The sequence below is a fragment of the Uranotaenia lowii genome, chromosome 2, assembly GCF_029784155.1.
Source record: "Uranotaenia lowii strain MFRU-FL chromosome 2, ASM2978415v1, whole genome shotgun sequence".
Classification (NCBI taxonomy): domain Eukaryota; kingdom Metazoa; phylum Arthropoda; class Insecta; order Diptera; family Culicidae; genus Uranotaenia; species Uranotaenia lowii.
Genome location: NC_073692.1, coordinates 392794703 through 392815723, shown reverse-complemented (window position 1 = coordinate 392815723; position 21021 = coordinate 392794703). Strand labels below are relative to the sequence as shown.

General features: G+C 41.1%; 1 protein-coding gene across 1 annotated transcript in view; it reads right to left on the bottom strand.

The window, feature by feature from the left end:
- Window positions 1-19630, bottom strand: part of LOC129747565 (MOXD1 homolog 2-like) — a 61563-nt gene extending 41933 nt beyond the window's left edge. The window contains exon 1 of the mRNA XM_055741845.1: window positions 18853-19630. The gene's annotated coding sequence lies outside the window, so the exon portion shown is untranslated. The remainder of the gene's footprint in view (window positions 1-18852) is intronic.
- Between the last annotated feature and the right edge of the window lie 1391 nt (window positions 19631-21021).

Here is a 21021-nt window from a genome sequence, read left to right as displayed (position 1 = left end):
TAAAAGATAAAACTTTCACGCATGAATGTTTTTCCAAAATTATTTGAAAATGCGATTTATTTTTCAAAATTTTAGTAAAATTTATGAAAACAAATGATCTTGAAATATACAATACTAAAAAGAGTACCCCACTTTAAAATATGTTCCCCACTTCAGAGCTCAATTCTGACATAATTTGAGATTTGTGGTGAGTATGTGTGTGTACATTTTTTCTCATGATTTACGCAGAACTGGGATAGTCTATTGATCTCAATTTATTTTCAAACAATGCACGAATTTGTCCTTCAAAGAGCTAGAAATTTTCATGACAAAACGTTGAAAAGTAAAAGAGTTATGGCGATTTTACTTTAAGAATGATTTAAACATTAAAAGATAAAACTTTCACGAATGAATGTTTATCCAATATAATTTTAAGATTCAATTGTTTTTTCAAAACTTTGACCAAAAAAGCTAAGATAAAAGATGTCGAAATATAAAATATTTAAAAATGTACCCCAATGTCAAAAAAAACGTTCCATAAGAAGTATTTAGTTAATTTGAGATTAATGGTGAGTATGTGTGTGTATATTTTTTCTCATGATTTACGCGGAACTGGAATAGTCTATTGATCTCAGTTGATATTCAAGTATTGAAGGATATTGTCCTTCAAGAAGCTAGAAATTTTCATGACAAAATGTTGGAAAGTAAAAGAGTTATGACGATTTTACAATAAGAATGATTTTAACATAAAAAGATAGAACTTCCACGAATGAATGTTTTTTCCAAAATAATTTGAAAATGCGATTTTTTTTTCCAAAATTTTGGTCAAAAAGCTAAGATAAAAGATGACGAAATATAAAATATTTAGAAGAGTATCCCACTGTTAAAAAAAGGTTCCATACTTGGAAGACAAGTACTGACTAAATTTGAGCAATGAAGATTATGTGAATGTATGCATTATTATGTGAATCTGTGCATTTTTTTCTCATGATTTGAGTGGAACTGAAATGTTTCTTCGATCTTGGTTTATATTCAAGTAGTGGAGGATGTTGTCTTCTAAAGAGCTAGAAATCTTCATGTCAAAATATTGAAAACTAAAAGAGTTATGACTGTTTTACTAGAAGGATGATTCAACTATGAAATATAGAACTTTCTCGAATAAATATACCATTAATTGAAAATTATTTTAGAACGGATTTGGTAGTCAATATTTTCTCGATTAAAATTCTACTTGTATCAATCATTCCTCGTTCAGTCGTAAGCCCATTTTTCAAGAATTTTTTCCACCGAACTTTTGCGAATCTTATCTTGAGCCTTTCATCGGGCCCCGTAAGACGACAGTTACATTGTTGACATTCTTGTTCGCAGCGTAAAATTCGCCATCATCGAATGGAAACCATCACTCGGCGTCTCGTCGTTAAATTCGGAACATTTATTGTTCCGCGCACACATTCTAGAGTACAGATGCACCATTTCAAGAGAAGCAACTTTTTCCCGGGTTTTCCCCGCTAAAAAGGATAACATAAAAACTTTCTCATGGTGGAAAGAAGTCGCCCGGGAACACGATTTTATGTATATCATCTTTTAAAACACAACTCTTTGCTTGGGTGGTTGTTGTTTTTTTTTTTGGCGTAAGGTGCCAGGATAATTTGTACCATTTTGATCCAAAACTTTATCCTTAACAAAGCCCCCGAACTGAAGATGATGATGCTGATGAGGATGGCGCTCTGTTTTTGTTGTTGTTGATGATGGAACCAAGATGTGTGTGAGCGAGCATAATTTGAAAAAGTGAAACTTTCGATGACTGGGATTTGCCTCGGTACTTTTACCGTTTTTCGAAAAAGGAAAAAAAAGTGATATGTGCGACTGACTCAAACGAGTAAAGTTTTTCCCAGTGGATTTTTCTTTTTCCCCGAATTTAGAATTAAAGGCGCAGAAACTAGACAAGATTGGAGGAGGTCTCGGATTAAGAACTTTGCCATTGCCGCATTGGCTCAATTTGAGTTCCAGAAATGCGACGCGTGGAATCACACTGATGGGAAATAGATTAGCGAAATTCCAGTCATAAATTTCGCGCCCGGCCGTAATTGCCGCATGGTTTGGCTTCGTTTAGCTTGGCAGGTAAAGCCCTCGGAGCGATTGAGATTGTTCAGATTCTGGTACGGGCGCCCGGATATTAGATTTCCATTATCGAAACGGATGGTATTGTCTCATTTTCCCCTTGGTCCTTTCTACCTTTCCTAGTTGATAGAACGTGGGGGTGGGGACAAATATGAGGAAATTCTTGCTCCTATCGGGAAGTGAAGGAAGGGAACGCCTGAATCGCGGCAACGGGAAAATTTCTCGCGGGAAATTACATACCTTTGCCAGCCTCGATTATCCCCGTGAAAAGCGGCGGCCAGGGCCAGGATCCGCAACAACAGGTTTTCACACCAGGTAGGGCGCTCGTTTTTCCCCATTTTCAAATCGGAATTTGCAATGCTAATCGGTTTAATATGTGCCCGCGTACCGAACGTAGGAACTGTTTTGCGTTCAAACGCCGTTTTCATTCAAGGATGTGGGCACGTTGGCAATCGTTATAGGACACGCGTTTCCAACGGAAAAATGAACGAAAATAGAGCCTGCCGAAAGTATGCGTACCTACCGGGGCGTAGGAAGGCTAAAGAATGCTAGCACGCGTTAATTTGAGATGGCGAAGATTTTCTCGGTGTGCAAATCCGATACCGCGTTCCTAGGGAAAAATCCCTGAGCAGGTGAGAGGAAGAATTCGGTTTCCGGTAAAATATTGATCACAAAATCGTCTGACGGTATCCAGTTAGAGCTGCGAAGGCCTACTCTGTCGAGGGCAGATGAGTGGCAATAAAACGAGACGCGATAAGGACTCAAATGTCTCACCTGAGCGTGGTGGTTGAGTGGGGGTTTGCGAAACACGTGTGACTTGGTTTGGTTTCAGAAAATGAAAGGGTTGTCATTGGAGCAAGGCTTCAAAAAACTGAAAATGGTTTATAGAAGATTCTCTTCATGAACACTTCAATGACGTTTTAAGTCAATTTTGTTGGAAAATTTATCCTCCTAAAAGCGTTTTAAAAACTCAATATGTTTGCATTGTGAGTTTACATAAGATCTTCCTTAAAGATGTTACCAGTTCCAAAGGGAACTCGTAAGCTCCTGAAACGAATGATCGATTCTTGATGGAACTTATCAGTTCCTGAAGAAACTCATCAGTTCCTGAAGCGACTCATCAGTTCCTGGAGGAACTCATCAGTTCCTGAAGGAACTCATCAGTTCCTGAAGGAACTCATCAGTTCCTGAAGGAACTCATCAGTTCCTGAAGGAACTCATCAGTTCCTGAAGGAACTCATCAGTTCCTGAAGGAACTCATCAGTTCCTGAAGGAACTCATCAATTCCTTAAGGAACTCATCAAATCCTTTAGGAACTCATCAATTCCTGAAGGAACTCATCAGATCCTTAAGAAACTCATCAGTTCCTGAAGGAACTCATCAGTTCCTAAGGGAACTCATCAGTTCCTGAAGGAAATCATCAGTTCCTGGAGGAACTCATCAGTTCCTGAAGGAACTCATCAGTTCTTGAAGGAACTCACCAGTTCCTGAAGGAACTCACCAGTTCCTGAAGGAACTCACCAGTTCCTGAAGGAACTCAATAGTTTCTGAAGGAACTCATCAGTTCCAGAATGAGCTTATCAGTTACTGAAGGAACTCATCAGTTCCTGGAGGAACTCATCAGTTCCTGAAGGAACTCATCAGTTCCTTAAGAAACTCATCAGTTCCTGAAGGAACTCATCAGTTCCTGAAGGAACTCATCAGTTCCTGAAGGAACTCATTGGTTCCTGAAGAAACTCATCAGTTCCTGAAGGAACTCACCAGTTCCTGAAGGAACTCACCAGTTCCTGGAGGAACTTATCAGTGCCTGAAGGAACCCGTCAGTTCCTGAAGGAACTCATTAGTTCCTGAAGGAACTCATTGGTTTCTGAAGAAACTGATTAGTTCCTGAAGGAACTCATCAGTTCCTGAAGGAACTCATCAGTTCCTGAAGGAACTCATCAGTTCCTGAAGGAACTCATTAGTTTCTGAAGGAACTCATTAGTTCCTGAAGGAACTCATTAGTTCCTGAAGGAACTCATCAGTTCCTGGAGGAACTCATCAGTTCCTGGAGGAACTCATCAGTTCGAACTCATCAGTTCCTGAAGGAACTGATCAGTTCTTGAAGGAACTCACCAGTTCCTGAAGGAACTCATTAGTTTCTGAAAGTACTCATTAGTTCCAGAATGAGCTTATCAGTTCCTGAAGGAACTCATCAGTTCCTGAAGGAACTCATCAGTTCCTGAAGGAGCTCATCAGTTCCTGAAGGAGCTCATCAGTTCCTGAAGGAACTTATCAGTTCCTGAAGGAATTCATCAGTTCCTGAAGGAATTCATCCTGAAGTAACTCATCAGTTCCTGAAGGAACTCATCAGTTCCTGAAGGAGCTCATCAGTTCCTTAAGGAATTCATCAGTTCCTGAAGGAACTCATCAGTTCCTGAAGGAACTCATCAGTTCCTGAAGGAACTCATCAGTTCTTGAAAGATCTCATCAGTTCCAGAATGAGCTAACCAGTTCCTGAGAAAACTCATCGACCCTTGAAGGCATTCTTTGAGAGAATTCGTCAGTTTATAAGGAGTTCATAAGTTGCTAAAGGAACTCATCAGTTCCGAAAGGATTTCATAAATTCCTGAAGGAGCTCATCAGTTCGGAAGCGGAATCACAAGTTCTGAGGGAACTCATCAATTCGGGAGGGATCTCATAAGTCCCTGAGGGAACTCATCCATGTATTGAGGATACTCATTAACTGATCACTGGTTTGATAGAGAACTCTTCAAATGATAAAAATTCATCATCAGTTATTTATCGGATTTTTTATAAAAATTCATTTTTTCAAGAACATCAATAGTCCTTATGAAAAGTTATCAGCTCCTGAGAAAATTTGTAAACCCCTTAAAAAACTCGAACGAAATGATCAATTCCTGGAGGAATTCAACAGTTCATGAATGAACTTATCAGTTCCTGAGAAAACTCATCAGTTCTTAATATTATTTATCAATTCTTGAAGGAATTCTTTGGGGGAATTTATCAGTTTCTGGAAGAACTTATCAATTCCTGAGGGAACTCATCAGTTCCTGAATCAACTTGTCAGTGTCTAAGAAAACTCATCAGTTTCTATTAAATTCTCAGTTCTTGAAGGAATTTCTTAAGTGAATTCATTGCTTTTGGGAGAAACTCATCAGTTGCGAAGGGAACTCATCAGGTCTGAAGGGAACTCATCAGTTTCGAAAGAAACTCATCAGTTCCGAAGGAAACTCATCAGCTCTGAAAAGAACTCATCAGTTTCGAAGGGAACTCGTCAGTTTCAAAGGAAAATCATCAGTTCCGAAGAGAACTCATCAGTTCCGCAGGGAACTCATCAGTTCCGCAGGGAACTCATCAGTTCCTAAGGGAACTCATCAGTTCCTAAGGGAACTCATCAGTTTCAGCGGGAACTCATAAGTTCCTTAAAAAAATGAATTCATTAGTTCTTGAGGAAACTCATGAGTTTTTGGGGAAAGTTATCAGTTCTCGAGATTATTCATTAGTTTTCAAAGTAAATTTTCAGCTGAGCTAAACATTTTGGATGACTCCATAGTTTTTGACGTGTTGTGAGTCTTAAATGAGAGGATCATACTTGCCCTGATCCAGACACTCAGAGAGAACTTTCCCGAAAAAATAATCTGTTGGTAGCGTTCACAATTTTTTTCTTCTGGAAACAAGCATCGGGACTCAACCGGATCGGAGACCGGGGCTCGGGAAAAATTATTGTGTGTGTGTGTTGAAATCTCAGGTGAGCCCTGTCAACTTGTCAAATCTGTCAACGTTTCCTAGGTTTTTCTTCGGCAGGGGGGTTTAGGCGATTTGAATCTGTTGTGTTGTTTTTTTTTCTTTTGATTTTTCTGGGGAGCAGGAGTGCACCCCGGTTTATTTTTTTTTTTTTGCTTCTACAGAGCTTCAGCTGAAATCCAACCGGTTGATCAGTCATGCTTAACCGTCAATTAGTCCAAAGTTGGTCGGTACTTAGGCCACCGCATTGGAACACATATATGCATGTAGGCTTGGAAAAACTCGAACCGGTCGAACGCCCGCTTGCTGTCCGGGGAGAAGTCGGTGGTGACAATCCGACTCGCGTGGTATGTTAATTGGATTCAATCCCAAATCTGTCAAGTTCTGTCAAGCTGTCAACTGCCGGTCGGCTTGGTTTGGTTTGTCGATGTGGGGCAACACAAAACCAGAACAACTACGACGACGACGGTCCCCTTACACAGCAAAAATTATTTCGTGTAAAATTACGCAAATGTCCTGTAACAAAAAGGAGCAGGACATTTACCGTAATTTTACAGGTCGAAAACATGATTACGTGACATTTAATTTTTAGAGCACAACTTTTTTACTGGACATTTGCTGTAATTATAAATGAAATCTTCTAACTTTCAAGGAAAACAATTTAAAATGACAGGTTTTGTTAGTTACAGGTGATTTATTTTAAAAGTAGAAGTTTTCAGTGACACGTAATAGTCAAAAGTTTTTTCTGTGTACTTACTTACTTTTGATCAATTATGTAACGGATACTTTCTCGGTCCTGAAAGTCCGAAAAAAAATTGGAGTTTTCACTCGAATGCGTGTGAAGGTACTTGTGTTTTTTTTTTAATCAACTTTCGAAGAACAACGAACAGGGCTAATCGATTCTTGGACCTTTTGCCCAGAAACCTTCATTCTGTCTCCTTCGGTCTGGAAACACAAAATCAATCGATCGCCCTCCGGAGATAAGACAACGAAAGGCTTTGTCTTTGGCTGAAGGCGAAGGCTCCTGCTTCAGCATCCAATTTTCGTGACCATAAATGAACTAGAGTAAATGTGGTCCGGTCCCATGGACCTCCTCGAATTGTTGAATAACCAACATCACCATTTTCGTTACGGCACCTCCCAGTGTTGGTTTTCTGTATGTTTTTCTTTTTCATTCCAGTTGATGTTCTGTTAGTGAAATTAACTTCTTTGAAGCCTTTAAAGTTGGAAAGATCACCTGGAAGAATGCCTGAATTCTGACCTGGTCCCCTTGGAGAAGACGGTCAGCTTGCCAAACCCAAACGACGAATACGGATGACAAACCAAACGCAAAGATAATAAAACAGAAATAAAAAAAATATTTTCTTACATCAATATTCCGGGGCAAACCGGGCTTTTGTATTCATAATTCTTTTGTGTGTTTTGACAGCGATCACATTCACTATTATTTATAGAAGTTGGTCCGAAAGAATTGAATCAACAGGAAAGGAAAGAAAAAATCATTGGGCAGAAAAATTCCCTAAAACGGAAAAGGACTTTTCGAAAGGAAAACTATTAAGCTTCGAAACAAGCTGCAGCATCCAAACCCAATGTTTGTTTATGTAAAGTATGAATTTCTGTTTGCACACATTGTCGTGTCGTCCTGTTGTTTGTGTCCCTTTTCCTGCCCCTCAAAGTAGTTTCGATGTACCTTTTGCCAGGAAGAAGATGCGATGATCATAAAATTTCACACCTTTTTCTTCTCGATTTTCTCGGTGTCATTCGTCGCACTCATTCATTGTCCGTTCTGACAGTTCCGTCTCAAAATATTGTAGACAAAACAATCCGAATGGCTTTGCTATTTTTTTCTTTTGAATTTCCTAAGAAATTTATTTTCTTCTCGCAAAAACACCCGAAAGGAATTTATGTTTCCTTCCTTTTCGGGCAAAAATTGTGGGTGGAGAAGTGCAAGAATGATAAATCATACAAACATTGCCCTTTTGCCCGGTTGAGGAGATGGTTTGCCAAAAATCATAGCCCTGTCACTGAATGGACAACCTTCCCGTCATTCATAAAACGGGCAAAGCGTATTTATTTGCCTGTTGCAAGGAAATTGAATTTTCGGTTAGGTTTTCCGAGAACCGAGAATTAGAGACAGTTCCCAGACAATGGGCCATCTTCATAAATTCTTGGCTGCTTGCCGGGGCCTAAACCCAAAATATTTATATTAATGAATCGGGAAGCATCCTCAGCCAGCCTCCGGATTCCGTCCCTCGTCAACTCCACTGTCCCTGCTTAGTGAGAGGGGGTACAAGAAAACGAAGTCAAATCATAAACATCCAACCCATTTCGAGATTGGCTGCCTTGAAAGACAGTGAGTGAGTGAAAGAGTGTCTCTCCCATTCCCGAAACCGAAGAACTTCATTTTGATGATTTCCAGCTAAAAATTCGATGGGCGGTTGCACCCGACCTTAGAAAACGAAAAAAAATGCATCCAATATGGGATGATTTATCGGTCAGCGGGCCGAGCCCACAAAAAAATATTTATGAAGTTATGAGGAACTCCCTTTTCCGAAGGTTTCGATTTGCGTTTTTCTTTTTCAACTCACAGAAAAAAACAACACGTAACCGATCGTTGATTAAACGATTTTAGTTCCAACATTTACATTGTTTAATTATAAGTTTCCTTCCTTAACCAGAAAGAAGAAAAAAAAAAACGGTCCGTGAAACACTCACTTTGTTGTGCCTTGTTTAGACAGCTTTTTCGAGGCTGCGGCGTAATTAAACGCATGATCCAACAAACTCATAACACACTTGGAGGAACTTTGCCCTGGAAATCTTCTCCGGACCGCGCGATCGTTAAATTAGTTTCAACGACCTGTTATGAGCGTTTTTTACTTCTTTAATTCCTAAACGCGTCTTCGTGTGTCTGTTGCTCAAAACCTCTAGAAAAAGGTGATCTAATGGCGTGAAATCATTTTGCCTTCCATTCCAAAATAACCGATCGTCTTTCAAGAGGGGGAAATTATCCTATTAGAACGATTAAAATAATTCAGCTTTTAGAAAATAGTTTCGTCTCGACGCGACGCGTCCAGGAATCTTTTTTGGTGGCGACATTGTCATTTAAGTTTTTTCGGTTAGTTTTTTCCCCCTTCTTCTCAATCATTTCGGTGATCTGACTCATATGAGGTACCTGAACCCGAGTCGTTGTGTGAACGAGATAATTGAGACGGAATTTTTTTCCCCAGTCCGTTTGCTGGCGACATCGCTTTCGGTGGTTATCTTCCGCGATGTACCTACCTTCTGATAGACTGAAGAAAAAGGGTCGCCGTCGCGTTGTAGCTTCCAATTTCGATTTTCATTCATGAAAAGTGGCTGCGGCCGGCCGGATTCTAGACTCGGTAACAGATAACAGAACCGGATACTGACGCCTGGGTCCCCGAAGTCCCAGATCGTAAAGTGGTTGGACTAATTGCATTCCGTCGATTTTTTTTGACGGTGTTTTTCAAAAAATTCTTGCCTTTCGAGCATTTTTCTCTAGGCACAGGTGAGTCATTCGGGAAGTTTTTTTGGAAGACAAATTCGACAACTGTGAGGAATTTTTTCGGGTTTCACCTGTGTCAATTTGCTAAACTCGATAGGGAAAACATTTCGACAACGTTCTTACAAATTAAAATTTTCTAGTGATAGATGAATGCATTTCAGAGAGAGAACTCATTCACTCAACATGAAAGTTTGATTGTCTGGGCGTTTTTTCACATGATTTATGAGAATCTGTGCAAAACATCGAGAAGTAAGTCCTTCAAATTCAATGAAACTGTACTTAAGTGAATTCCAGACCATTAAAAGAAATATTTTTTTATACTTAGTTTGGCGGTTGACAAAAATATGTTAAAGATTTTTTATGTTTTAGGCAACACGCTCGAAACTTTGTGTTGCCAAAATCAAACAGTGCCAAAATTAAACGAATCTTTTCATAAACTTTTTTTTCACTTATTTCTTAAAATGAACCATTGTTTTTGTTTTCTTAAAATTTTGAAAATTTAAGTTTATTTGTGGAATTTTTTGTCATATTGAAGACATATTTTGAATTTTTTTTGTTTAGAATGTATGTTGTCTATATTATATTTGTTATTTTTGCCCTTTTGCATCTTTTTTTTATAGATTTATTTTGTTAATTGTAATCTTTTGCTTATGTTTGTTTTTGAGTTTTATGAAATTTCTATGTTTCCATCATTTCTATGTTTTGATCGCTCTATATTTCTATTTATTTGGTTGTTATTGTTGTGACATTTAATCAACATTCAAAAACGTTAAAACTAAATATGGATGTTTGTCAAAATTATACAGGTCCTTTAGTCGAAAGTCCAGTGTCAAGAGTCGAGAGTCGAGAGTCGAGAGTCGAGAGTCGAGAGTCGAGATTTAAGAGTTTAGAGTCGAGTGTCGAGAGACGAGAGTTGAGAGATGAGAATAGAGAGTCGAGAGAAGAGATTCGAGAGTCGAAAGGCGAGAGTTGAGAGTGTAGAGTAGGGAGTCAGGAGTCGAGAGTCGTGACTCGAGAGACGAAAGACGAGAGTTTAGAGTCGAGAGTCAAGAGTCGAGTGTCAAGAGTCGAGAGTCGAGAGTCGAGAGTCGAGAGTCGAGAGATTAGAATAGAAAGTCGAGAGAAGAGATTCGAGAGTCGAAAGGCGAGAGTTGAGAGTAGTGAGTCGAGAGTCGAGAATCGAGAGTCAATATATGAGGGTAGGCAGTCAGGAGTCGAGAGTTGAGAGTCGAGAATCGAGAGTCAAGAGTCGAGAGCCATGATTCGAGAGTCGAAAGTCGAGAGTTGAGAGTCGAGAGTCAAGAGTCGAGAGCCGTGAATCGAGAGTCAAAATATACAGCTCCTGTAGTCGAAAGTTGAGTGTCAAGAGTCGAGAGTCAAGAGTCGAGAGTCAAGAGTCGAGTGTCGAGAGTCGAGAGTCGAGAGTCGAGAGTCGAGAGATTAGAATTGAAAGTCGAGAGAAGAGATTCGAGAGTCGAAAGGCGAGAGTTGAGAGTGGTGAGTCGAGAGTCGAGAATCGAGAGTCAATATATTAGGGTAAGCAGTCAGGAGTCGAGAGTTGAGAATCGAGAATCGAGAGTCAAGAGTCGAGAGCCATGATTCGAGGGTCGAAAGTCCAGAGTTCTGAGTCGAGAGTCAAGAGTCGAGAGCCGTGATTCGAGAGTCAAAATATACAGCTCCTGTATTCGAAAGTTGAGTGTCAAGAGTCGAGAGTCCAGAGTCGAGAGTCGAGAGTTGAGAGTCGAGAGTCGAGAGTCGAGAATCGAGAGTCGAGAGTCGAGAATCGAGAGTCGAGAGTCGAGAGTCGAGAGATTAGAATAGAAAGTCGAGAGAAGAGATTCGAAAGTCGAAAGGCGAGAGTTGAGAGTAGTGAGTCGAGAGTCGAGAATCGAGAGTCAATATATGAGGGTAGGCAGTCAGGAGTCGAGAGTTGAGAGTCGAGAATCGAGAGTCAAGAGTCGAGAGCCATTATTCGAGAGTCGAAAGTCGAGAGTTGAGAGTTGAGAGTCAAGAGTCGAGAGCCGTGATTCGAGAGTCAAAAGTCGAAAGTCAAGTGTAAAGAGTCGAAAGTCGAGAGTAGGGAATCGAGAGTCGAAAATAGGGAGTCGAGTGTCGAGAGTAGAAAGTCGAAAGTTGAGAGTCTAGAGTCTGTATTTAGTTACTTACATGATTTATACGGAATTAATGAAGCAGAGTTTGCTCAATTCCAGATCAAATGATCGAAAAATTTGTCCACTGACACTATTGGAAGTTTTGTGACTTTTTTGGGTAATTTTATTTGGGTGCATCCAAATAAAAAAAAAATCGCCGAGAAGTTCAATGAACTCTTCAAATTTTTAATTTTGCACCATTACTTTTTTTCTGGACGCACCGTGAAATCCCAGGAAAAAAACTTCCTAATCAGACCTTTAGTGTCAATTTGGCACTCTTCGTTTAAAATCGCTATATCTCTCTTGTTTCACAACCGATTTTTATAAAATTTATAGTTTTGGAAACTTTGAAATGTAACGAATAGCTACTAACTTCAGCTTTCTGTGACACTAAGTGAATTTTTTTTAACATTCCGTAGCTGATCTAGTGTATTTTTCCGAAGCATATTTTTTCGGTTCTTTTTATAAGATTTTGAAGAACGGAAACCTGAAGTGTTGTTGCTAAATATAATCTGAAAAACAAATTTGAATTACGTTACGAGGTTTCTAAAATAATAAATTTTGTAAAAATCGGTTGTGAAACAAGAGAGATATATTGGTATCAATCAGTAGTGTCAAATTAACACTCCAGGGATTGTTATGGGTAAAAATTTCTGGAACTCAGCAAACTTTTTGTGGCTATATTCGTATGCTATTTTAATGTGCGTTCCATATACATTATAGAATGATCATATGAAAGTTGAAAAAACATCATTTGCCTACCCAAGTGGAGGCAATATACATACATAAATTTTATTTCTTTCTACAGCGACAAAAACTACACCAATTGGGCGCTATCCGACACCTTATTCGTACCTATAGGAAGAATGCAAGAGAGCGAAAGATTTTGATCTCATTGCCTTTAAATCATTGCAAGCGGCAATATTTTCTAGTTCTCTCATTGGCTAAAATTATTCAGTTCTCATCTGATTTTTAGCCGGCTGATTGCAGAGAAAATATAACGATGATTTTCTCACTTAGAGCCCGCGAGGGAGCAAAATCAGTTGAAATTTTACAAAAATGGCGAAGCTTCTATCATATCCGATTTAAACAGACTCCAGACGACATTTTATACGATCTTTTCATTATGTTATTGGAATTGCGATTCGCAGCACCATTGTAAACAACTTCACTTATCATTTTTATACGATTTCATGTTTTCTAAGTAAGTGGGGTGCCAAATGTTCCAAAGTTTCCTCAATTGATAAGTCAATCTAGAGCTTTTGCAATCGCCTAATATCGATAGTCAAGCCTCAAAAACTGTATTTCAAACTAATCAAACCAGTGCCAACCTGCGCTTTTCTAGCCCGCTGACAAGACTTCACCATTTTCAGCTATCAATTAGTTCACCGAAAATGAGTCACCAGTCCGCTTCGGGGAACCAAAGTCCGTGCCGAAGAAAAAAGCAACGGAAAAAAGACATTTCCTTCCCATGTACCGTTGACACTAAATGGTGATTTATCAGAAAATACATATTCGTGGCTTGGAAAAAACCAGTTCTTTCCGTGCTTCGACTTCGTCGTCTGCCAGTCATTCGGAATCTACATATGTTTTGCGTTCTTCTTCTTCTTTCATCGTTCCTCACGAGGCTTATCTGTTCTCCTCGCAGCGAGAGAGTCTGTATGCTCAACGCACGCGGGGGGATCAACATTCCTTGCTTCGTTTTTAACCAAAACTAATACCGAACGCCGCCGCCGCGGCCACCGAGAGAACAGAACCGAAATAAAACCAGCCCAAAAACTTTAAAAAGTAAAATAAAAATCTGGAGTGGCAACAACCTCAACGAACGAACCAAAGAAGTAAAAAAAGTCTGAAGTTGGGAACCCAAAAGAAGATCAAGTTGAAGAGCGTTTTTTTCTTTCCGCGGGAAAGGCCGCAAAAGCATGAGGAACACCGAACCCGAAAGGAGAGTCACAAATCAAGAGGTGGATCGACCGAGCGACGAAACTTTCTTAAGGCTGCTGCGAGCGAAGAAGACGTCGAACGGCTGAAGGTCGGGCTTTGAAATTCGAAACCCACTTCTCTTGGGCTGGAGGCTGCTGCGTTAATATTCGCAGCTAGTGCCACTTTCATGAGGGTATTGCTAGGGCCAGAGAAATTGGGCGAATCGGAGCGAAGGTTGTCGGTAAACGAAATCGGGTATTGAGTTCTAAGCGGATTTCGAGGAAGTTTTTGGAGGTCGGTTGATTTTTTTTGCTACCGTGTGGGTTCAAATTAATTTTCAATAAAGTTTGCTCCAGACGGAGACCGGAGTTGCTTCGTCTCCAGAGGAACATCAAAGATGGAGATGGGGCAAGAATATTAAATTACTACCCCATCAAGTGGCAAAAATCTGTCAGTAGCGAGAAAAAAAACAGAAGTTGACGACGAGTGGCATATGCTGTTTGGACCAAGCCGTTAAGGTTTTGAGTAAATATTTACGGCTCTGTTCTTTGTGAGTCGGGTATGTTCTGTTTTCTCAGAGGTGACACCTGAGATGGTGGAGGTTTTACTCAGCGCGGTTTAAATGTGGAGAGATAATTAAACCAGTTTTCTTGGAGCCGAGGTGTTAAAAGTGTCTCAGATTATCAACACTTAGGCTGCGCTTAGCCTGCGACTATCGGCTGTGGTTTCCGAGTGTGACCACATTCCGGCGTCATTCGAAAAGTGTTAAAACGAGAACCTGTATCGAGAGAACTTGCGACAGGTTAAGCCCAATCTCTGGGACCCCAAGGCAATCGACGGCTTAGATCCATCTCGGGGTAGTTTATTAATTATACGTTTTGGCATCGCGAGTTGAAACACGATCACGGCCTTGATCAAGCGTTGAAGTTCTAATGTTTTCGATCAAGATTCAGGGAGGTCTACGCTTCTAAAGGTGCTAATTAAAGCGCCTGGTTCAGTGCGCGATCAAATTGAACCCAGATGTCTTGGAACCGAAACCGGGTACTCACTCAGCTTAGCTTCGCGCGATCGAGCGACTAAAGATCACTCAGTCCCGTTCTCTGTTATGAAACGAGATACGGAACGATTCCGGTTTTTACTTGGGTGGGCTTAGCAGAACTTCACTCTAGCAACAGTCTTCAAATTTCACTTTGTTTAGTCTACGCTAAGCCACAGATGAATACACATTCGAGTACTCAAATTACGTGACTTACGACGGAAAAAATCACTCCGAAAAATTAGAAGTAATGGGACATCTGATCACTTGTAAAACAACTGTCAATCTGTCAAGTTACCATCCAACCACTTAAGGAGTTACAGAGCGGTCCCGATCGACTAATTACAGGAGCCGAAACTACCGCTCAATTAGGACTCAATCTCTCCAGAGCGAGAGAGCGAACGATCGCAACCGAAACATCTTCATTTGGGCCTCCGTGCGCACTCTTTGAAGTCCGCAGCTGGTTTCCATCATCCGAACCCACTTGAAACGATTACTGCGTTGCGCCGCAAATTCTTCGATGAAGAATCTGCCGAAAATGCAACAATCAGAAAGTAGAGAGTAAAACCTCAACCCAGCAAAACCGGGAAAGGAAGTGTTTCATTATCTTTATGGCTGCGCACAACTAAACCTCGTAGGACTCACTCACTAGTGTTTTCGAAGCACTCGGCTTATCCGCCTTTTAGGACGGGCTTTAGCAAAACAATATTTTTTCCTTAGGCCCAGTGAAGACTTAACGATGGCCTCACCGAGAGAAAAAAAAACCGATCGATCCCGACCATATGGTCGGAATCCGATCTAAGGAAAACAACACGTGAAGTTTTGCGTAAAGCCACTTTCGCTGAGGGTGCAGAGTTCTTTCGGTTTGTTGTTGTCTCCCGAATAGTTTCCACGTTTTGTTAAACATTCTAGAACGAAGAAGAGGATCAACATAAGGTTTAGGAATCTCCTCGAGAGATAAATATTTACACCGCCGCATTTTTCCCGATTTTTTTCCTACGCGCTCGCCCGAGTAACGCACTTCGGGAAATATGCCACGTTAATTCAATTTCCTGTCTTTGAGTTCGTCTGCTTGTTGTGCATCGCGGCCTTTTTTTCGGATTTTCAAATGACAAAAGCCGAAAGCCGGAACACTTTTGTTTGTTTTAAAACATATTCCATTTGGGGCAGAACAAAACAAAAAACCGCAGCTATTCGCCGCATGACGCACCGCATCCATCCCGGTTCTATCGATTGTTAACTCGGTTCTTGCTCGACGAAGAATAAAATATGGATTTTTATGGTTGTGCAATAAACCTTTAAACGAAGGGGTCCAAGGAATATGGTTGAAGCACGTGAGCACTCGTCCTAGTCGAGTGACACACGGCAGCCGACCCTCAACGAGCGATTTTTAATAATTTTTTGTTTCCAAAAAGACCGATCAAATCGAAAAAAAAGGGCCGGAATTGAATTCCTATAAGAGAGCGAACGAGCGATGACACGTACGGTGACATTTTTCGTTTCGTCTTTTTCTTCGTCTATCTCCCAGGAAGGTATTGAATTAATTAAGATCACGGCGGGGGTGCTGCCGAGAGCATCTGCCAGCCAGCATATGATTTCGGTCCGATGATAGCTGACAGTCCTCCCCCAATTTGCGCGCCGTTCTACCTCCGAAAACTTGTCAAAGGCATGTGGACACATAACAGATTTCCGGGCCCGGGAGAGATCCGCCACTCAAAGGGAAGGAAGTATTATGAGTGAGTCGTTTTAGCAAATGACATCCAAGAGCAAGAACATCAACAGATGCGCGCTGCTGCCTTTATTATGAAGAATGAGGATGCTGATGATGATGGCGTTTTTTTTTATATTTGGGGTGATTTGACACACAAAAAGTGCGCGTTCACTCTCGAGCTCTCTTAAAATATTGTGAAATGATGAACGAACACGTTCGTTCTATTTTTAATGATCGATGTTCGAAGAGCGGCAGCATTAGTGTTTTGGAGGACTAAGTGGCGAGGTCGACACCTACAATCCGAGAAAAATGTCCCACCGTCTGGTGCTTGGGGGAAGGAAGAACGTGTGAACAAATGTGTTGCAGCTGTTCCGAACCGAACCGAAAAAATGGATATCGATGTAGCGTGGAGGTCAATTTGATGAGTGGCGGAATCATGTAGGCACAAATTAGCCCCCGAGAGACGACCAAGACGACGAGATGCTGGATGAGCTCGACGCGGGATGATGGGGGCCATTAGAAGATATTTATGATATTTGTCTCTGCTCTGAAGACGTTACGGAACCAAAAGAGAGACGGCGGCACTAAATATGCCAATGGCAGTCATGAGCAATCATGGAACAGTTTTGAACTATGACTTGACGAAATTGGTTCGAACGGGCTGAAGCAGATGGCAGCACCTACTGGGTGTGAAACTCACACAAGTGCTAGCTTCCAAATGTTTACCAAAACAAAGCATAAATATTGCTCGCTGCTATATTTAGAGCTGGTCATCTTTGGTGTCAGAAGAGCGAAATTGCTGCTGCAACGGAGAAATTGGAATGTGCAAATTTATATGTGAACAGCTGCCATCGTCACTGAGTCAAGACGTCAAGATGATTGTGGGTGGAGTGCAAACAGACACACTACTAACTTATTTACCGTCGACCCCACTGATTTGACTGATTTAATGTCCTGAGTCACCGAAGTCCCTTAAAACGCCTCAAAGCTTAGACCTTTTTGAAAATTTTAGCTTAGAGACCAAGGTATGAACTTACGAGGAAAAATAATTAATCACACAATTCTAGCGACTGAACTGAAAGCTTCTTTTTTAAATGTCGAAGGGTTTAGTTTTTTGCTTAAAACTCTCTCATTTATCAAGGCTTCCTTACAATTTTTCGAAGCTCTATGGACGACAACAGTTTCCACCATTTGAGCATAATCAAAACATAATTGACTTATCCAGTCCTGCAAAAATCATAAAAACAAATACACAGACACACTTGTATGCAAAGTTCGGCGACTCAACTTCACTTTATTTATGCTTAAATGATAGAAAATACTGTCTTTTGTGGAGCTATGAAATTTCTTAGAAAATGGTTAGAGTTTAAAGGTTGAAAAACTTAACACATATAACCCACAAGGTGTATCTGAAAATTCGCAATTGTTGGTGCACTTGTCCGGTGCCCTGTTTTGTGTCAAGTTGGGCGAGTAAATTCAGCATGATTTGTGCTCAAAATAGCACCGAGCCATGTCTTTTGTGGAACTCCAAAAAATTGTTGAAAAACGATGAAAAACAAAAAGTTACAAGTAATATACTAAGCCTGTATCACTACCAAAAAGATACACCTCGGTCACCACAAATGTCATTTATATGTTGCATCTTAAGTAATGAATTATTAGCCATAACCCCCTCCATCTTCATTGTCAATATTGAGTACATCAACGTCACGCAAGATAGCTGCATAGATCTTAACTCAGCCAATACGGAACTTTCAAAGCACACACTCGGATCGTTTGATTCCTTCTTCGATCAGAATTGAGAAATTATCGCTTCCAAATTAACTTGATCAAATTCCAGAAACCTCAGAAAGGCACTTTTTCCCATGGACGTGACCGGTGGCCAGTGTAATTCATAACGTTAATTTGAATTCCATTTTCCACTACCTCTCTCTCTATCTTATTCAAAAGCACTCCAGGCACCGGGGTAATAATCAAAGTCTATTTTTTCTTTCGTTGTTGTTCGGGTGTTGTTCTTCTGTTGTGAATATCCATTCTTCAACTAATTTTTCCCTATGATTCATCCATTTGATTTCTAGATTCTTCATCACCGCAGCACAGGTTGAGCTGAGTCATGGTGCTCCTCACCGAGAGCAACTGCTCGGCAGCACCATTTCAGCTTATTTTCAATTGAATTTCAAAAAATTCCAGCCCATATGAGTGGAGAGAATTGACCATTCAATATTCTTTTCACCGGTCCAAAGAATTCACAATTGTTTTAACTGCTGTTGTTCAAGGGTTTTCCTCTTTTCCACTCACTCGCTTGCACCGTCTGTCTGCTTCAACCAACTATTTCGAGCATTTCCTGAGCCCACACTCTTGTGAGAACGCACCCCGCATCACTCGTTAGAGTTGCTCGTTGAAGAGTCATAAAAATGGGTATCACAAACCGAAACCACAAATTTCCAGGTCCGCACAACCGCAACAACAATAACAATAGGAAAAGAGGCCTTCAAGCGCCAGCCGGGGTCCCATGGAACCCAGGAAATGCCAAGACAACACACACTTAACGTTTTACGACCCCGTCAGTAAATTATTTCCGATCTGGTTTTGCTTTTCAGAGTGCCACACACCTGACTGAGTCGTGTAAATTGAAATTAGCATGAAAGTAGTACACACAAACCTTGATAAGGAGACCTCTGTAGGCGAGGAAGTTGAGCTCAAACTGCGCTTCAGCGATCCAATGTTTGCACCATATGCTGATAACACCACGCTGAAATTACTCTTCGCTTTCCTCGTTTGAACCTCGATGAACACCAAATATTTGCTTCGTAGCGCTGCTCATCCGGTAATCAACTAATCACTCTTTTACCCCAACGCTGCGTTTCAAGATAGGCACAAATCACTGCGAAATTATTTCATCACCCAGCACCTTTCGTAACTGATATCACTCGAAATCACTCGGAGTCGTATTTGGCGTAATCCATACTCGATTTTGTCTTACAATCGCCGAAACACCCAAAACACAAAAATCCATCAATCATCCGACGATGTCATACGCCGCTTCGTGTTTTTTTTCTCTTCTTTAGATGTTGTCACGAATCAACAGCTCCCCAAGTTAAAAAAAAAGGAACCGAGTAACTCCAATCAGACCGTAATTACTCTTGCTTTATCCACCGCACGATTTCACCAGTCTCAACCCTTCGTGCATTTCGCGATCATACACGGACACATCCGCTGGCTGGTTCGGTCTCGGCCACCAGTCGGTCGTCGTTCGGTCAACACACACGCTAATTCTCCAGCAGCCGCAAAAGCACGCGCTTTGCTATGCCTTCAAACGAAAATACACGGCAACGAACGAACGAACGGAAAAAAAATTCTCGAAATCAACAGCGAGACAGCGCGCAACATAAAATCCGACTTAACTCTAGCGATGTCACGACGAAACTAAAACTCATTTGCTTCAACGCTTCAACTCAGGCAGGGGGAGAAGACAGAATACAGAAAAACTCGAGTTTGATGATTGTTGTTGTTGTGTGCCTACCAACACCGGGCACCTATCCTCTCACCCCTCGTAACTTATTATCCCATCGTCGCCGCACGCCATTCAAAACGCACCACCATCTAATACGCCCTCGGTCGGTCCGGTTCGATAAACGGCAACGGCAGACGACTCATTCACCAACACACACGCAGGCTGGCCCACACTCTTTTCCCACTTCCCTCACCAAACCAATCGCATTATGCACGTTTTCCAACCAGTCGGTCATCCGTCTGCTGCTAGCTGCTGGTTGTCTTCAGTTCCCTTTTTCCGATATCAAATGGGAAAAAAACACCCAAATGCATTTTCCTTCCTCCCGTCCCGATCGGGTGTTTGAAAGCACTCACACAATTAAATTTTAATTGAATTCGTTCGACTTCGACAACCGAAGAAGGAACGAACCTCGGCCGAACAACTTCCCCCACCACCGTCTTTTGAAGCTCTGAACCAGTGGTGGGGGAACCCAGCTCAACCGGTCGCCATTGAAAGCAGCTTAACCTGCGTCGAAGGAACTTCCCCCTCCACCAGAAGAAAGCATAGCCGAGCGAAACCCGAACAAAATCGATCGAACCCGAACTTCAAAACTTACAGCTGTGTTAGTGCCATCCCTGTAAAACCAAAATCCGAACGCAAACCGAACCCAACCCGAAGGAAAAACTTAATCCAAAACAGACACGCAGCTTCAAAACATACAGAAAACTCTGTGCGTGAACGGGTAATATGGGCATGCATGGGACCGGGATTGGTTTCCCACTGTGCGGCCGGATTGTTCGGAACCTTTCGTCGGCCATTCTTCTCGGATCAGCAGGCTACCGTGTCGTCGTCATCCAGTCCAGAGAGAAATGATCCAGGACAGACACGATCCCGACGGGTGGTCACACCGTTTGTTGTTGCGTTGCCTGCCTGGTGATCTGGATCACTTCGTTCTTTCTCTGGTGTTGATGCTAATTTTTTCTTTCATTTCTTTCTTTTTTTGGATGTTCAGATATTTCTTCTGTTGTTTGCGTTGATCGATTGTTTGTTATTTGGCTGTTTGTTTGTGCGCTGCAGATCAGCCGTGTGAGATTGTGACAGTTTTTTTTATCCTTCGCATTGCAAATCTGTTTTTTTTTTTGTTTTGGTTGATAAATATGTATGAAAACTTGACACTTTTCACATTTGGTGAACCGAGAGAGTGCCGTTCAAACGTTGCAGACAGTAGCATTCAAATAAGAAAAAACTGTAATTTTTATAACCCGTGATATTAGATCTTGTTTTTCCATATTTCGCAATTTTATAATTTAGTTAAATATTAATGTACAAGAGTGGAAT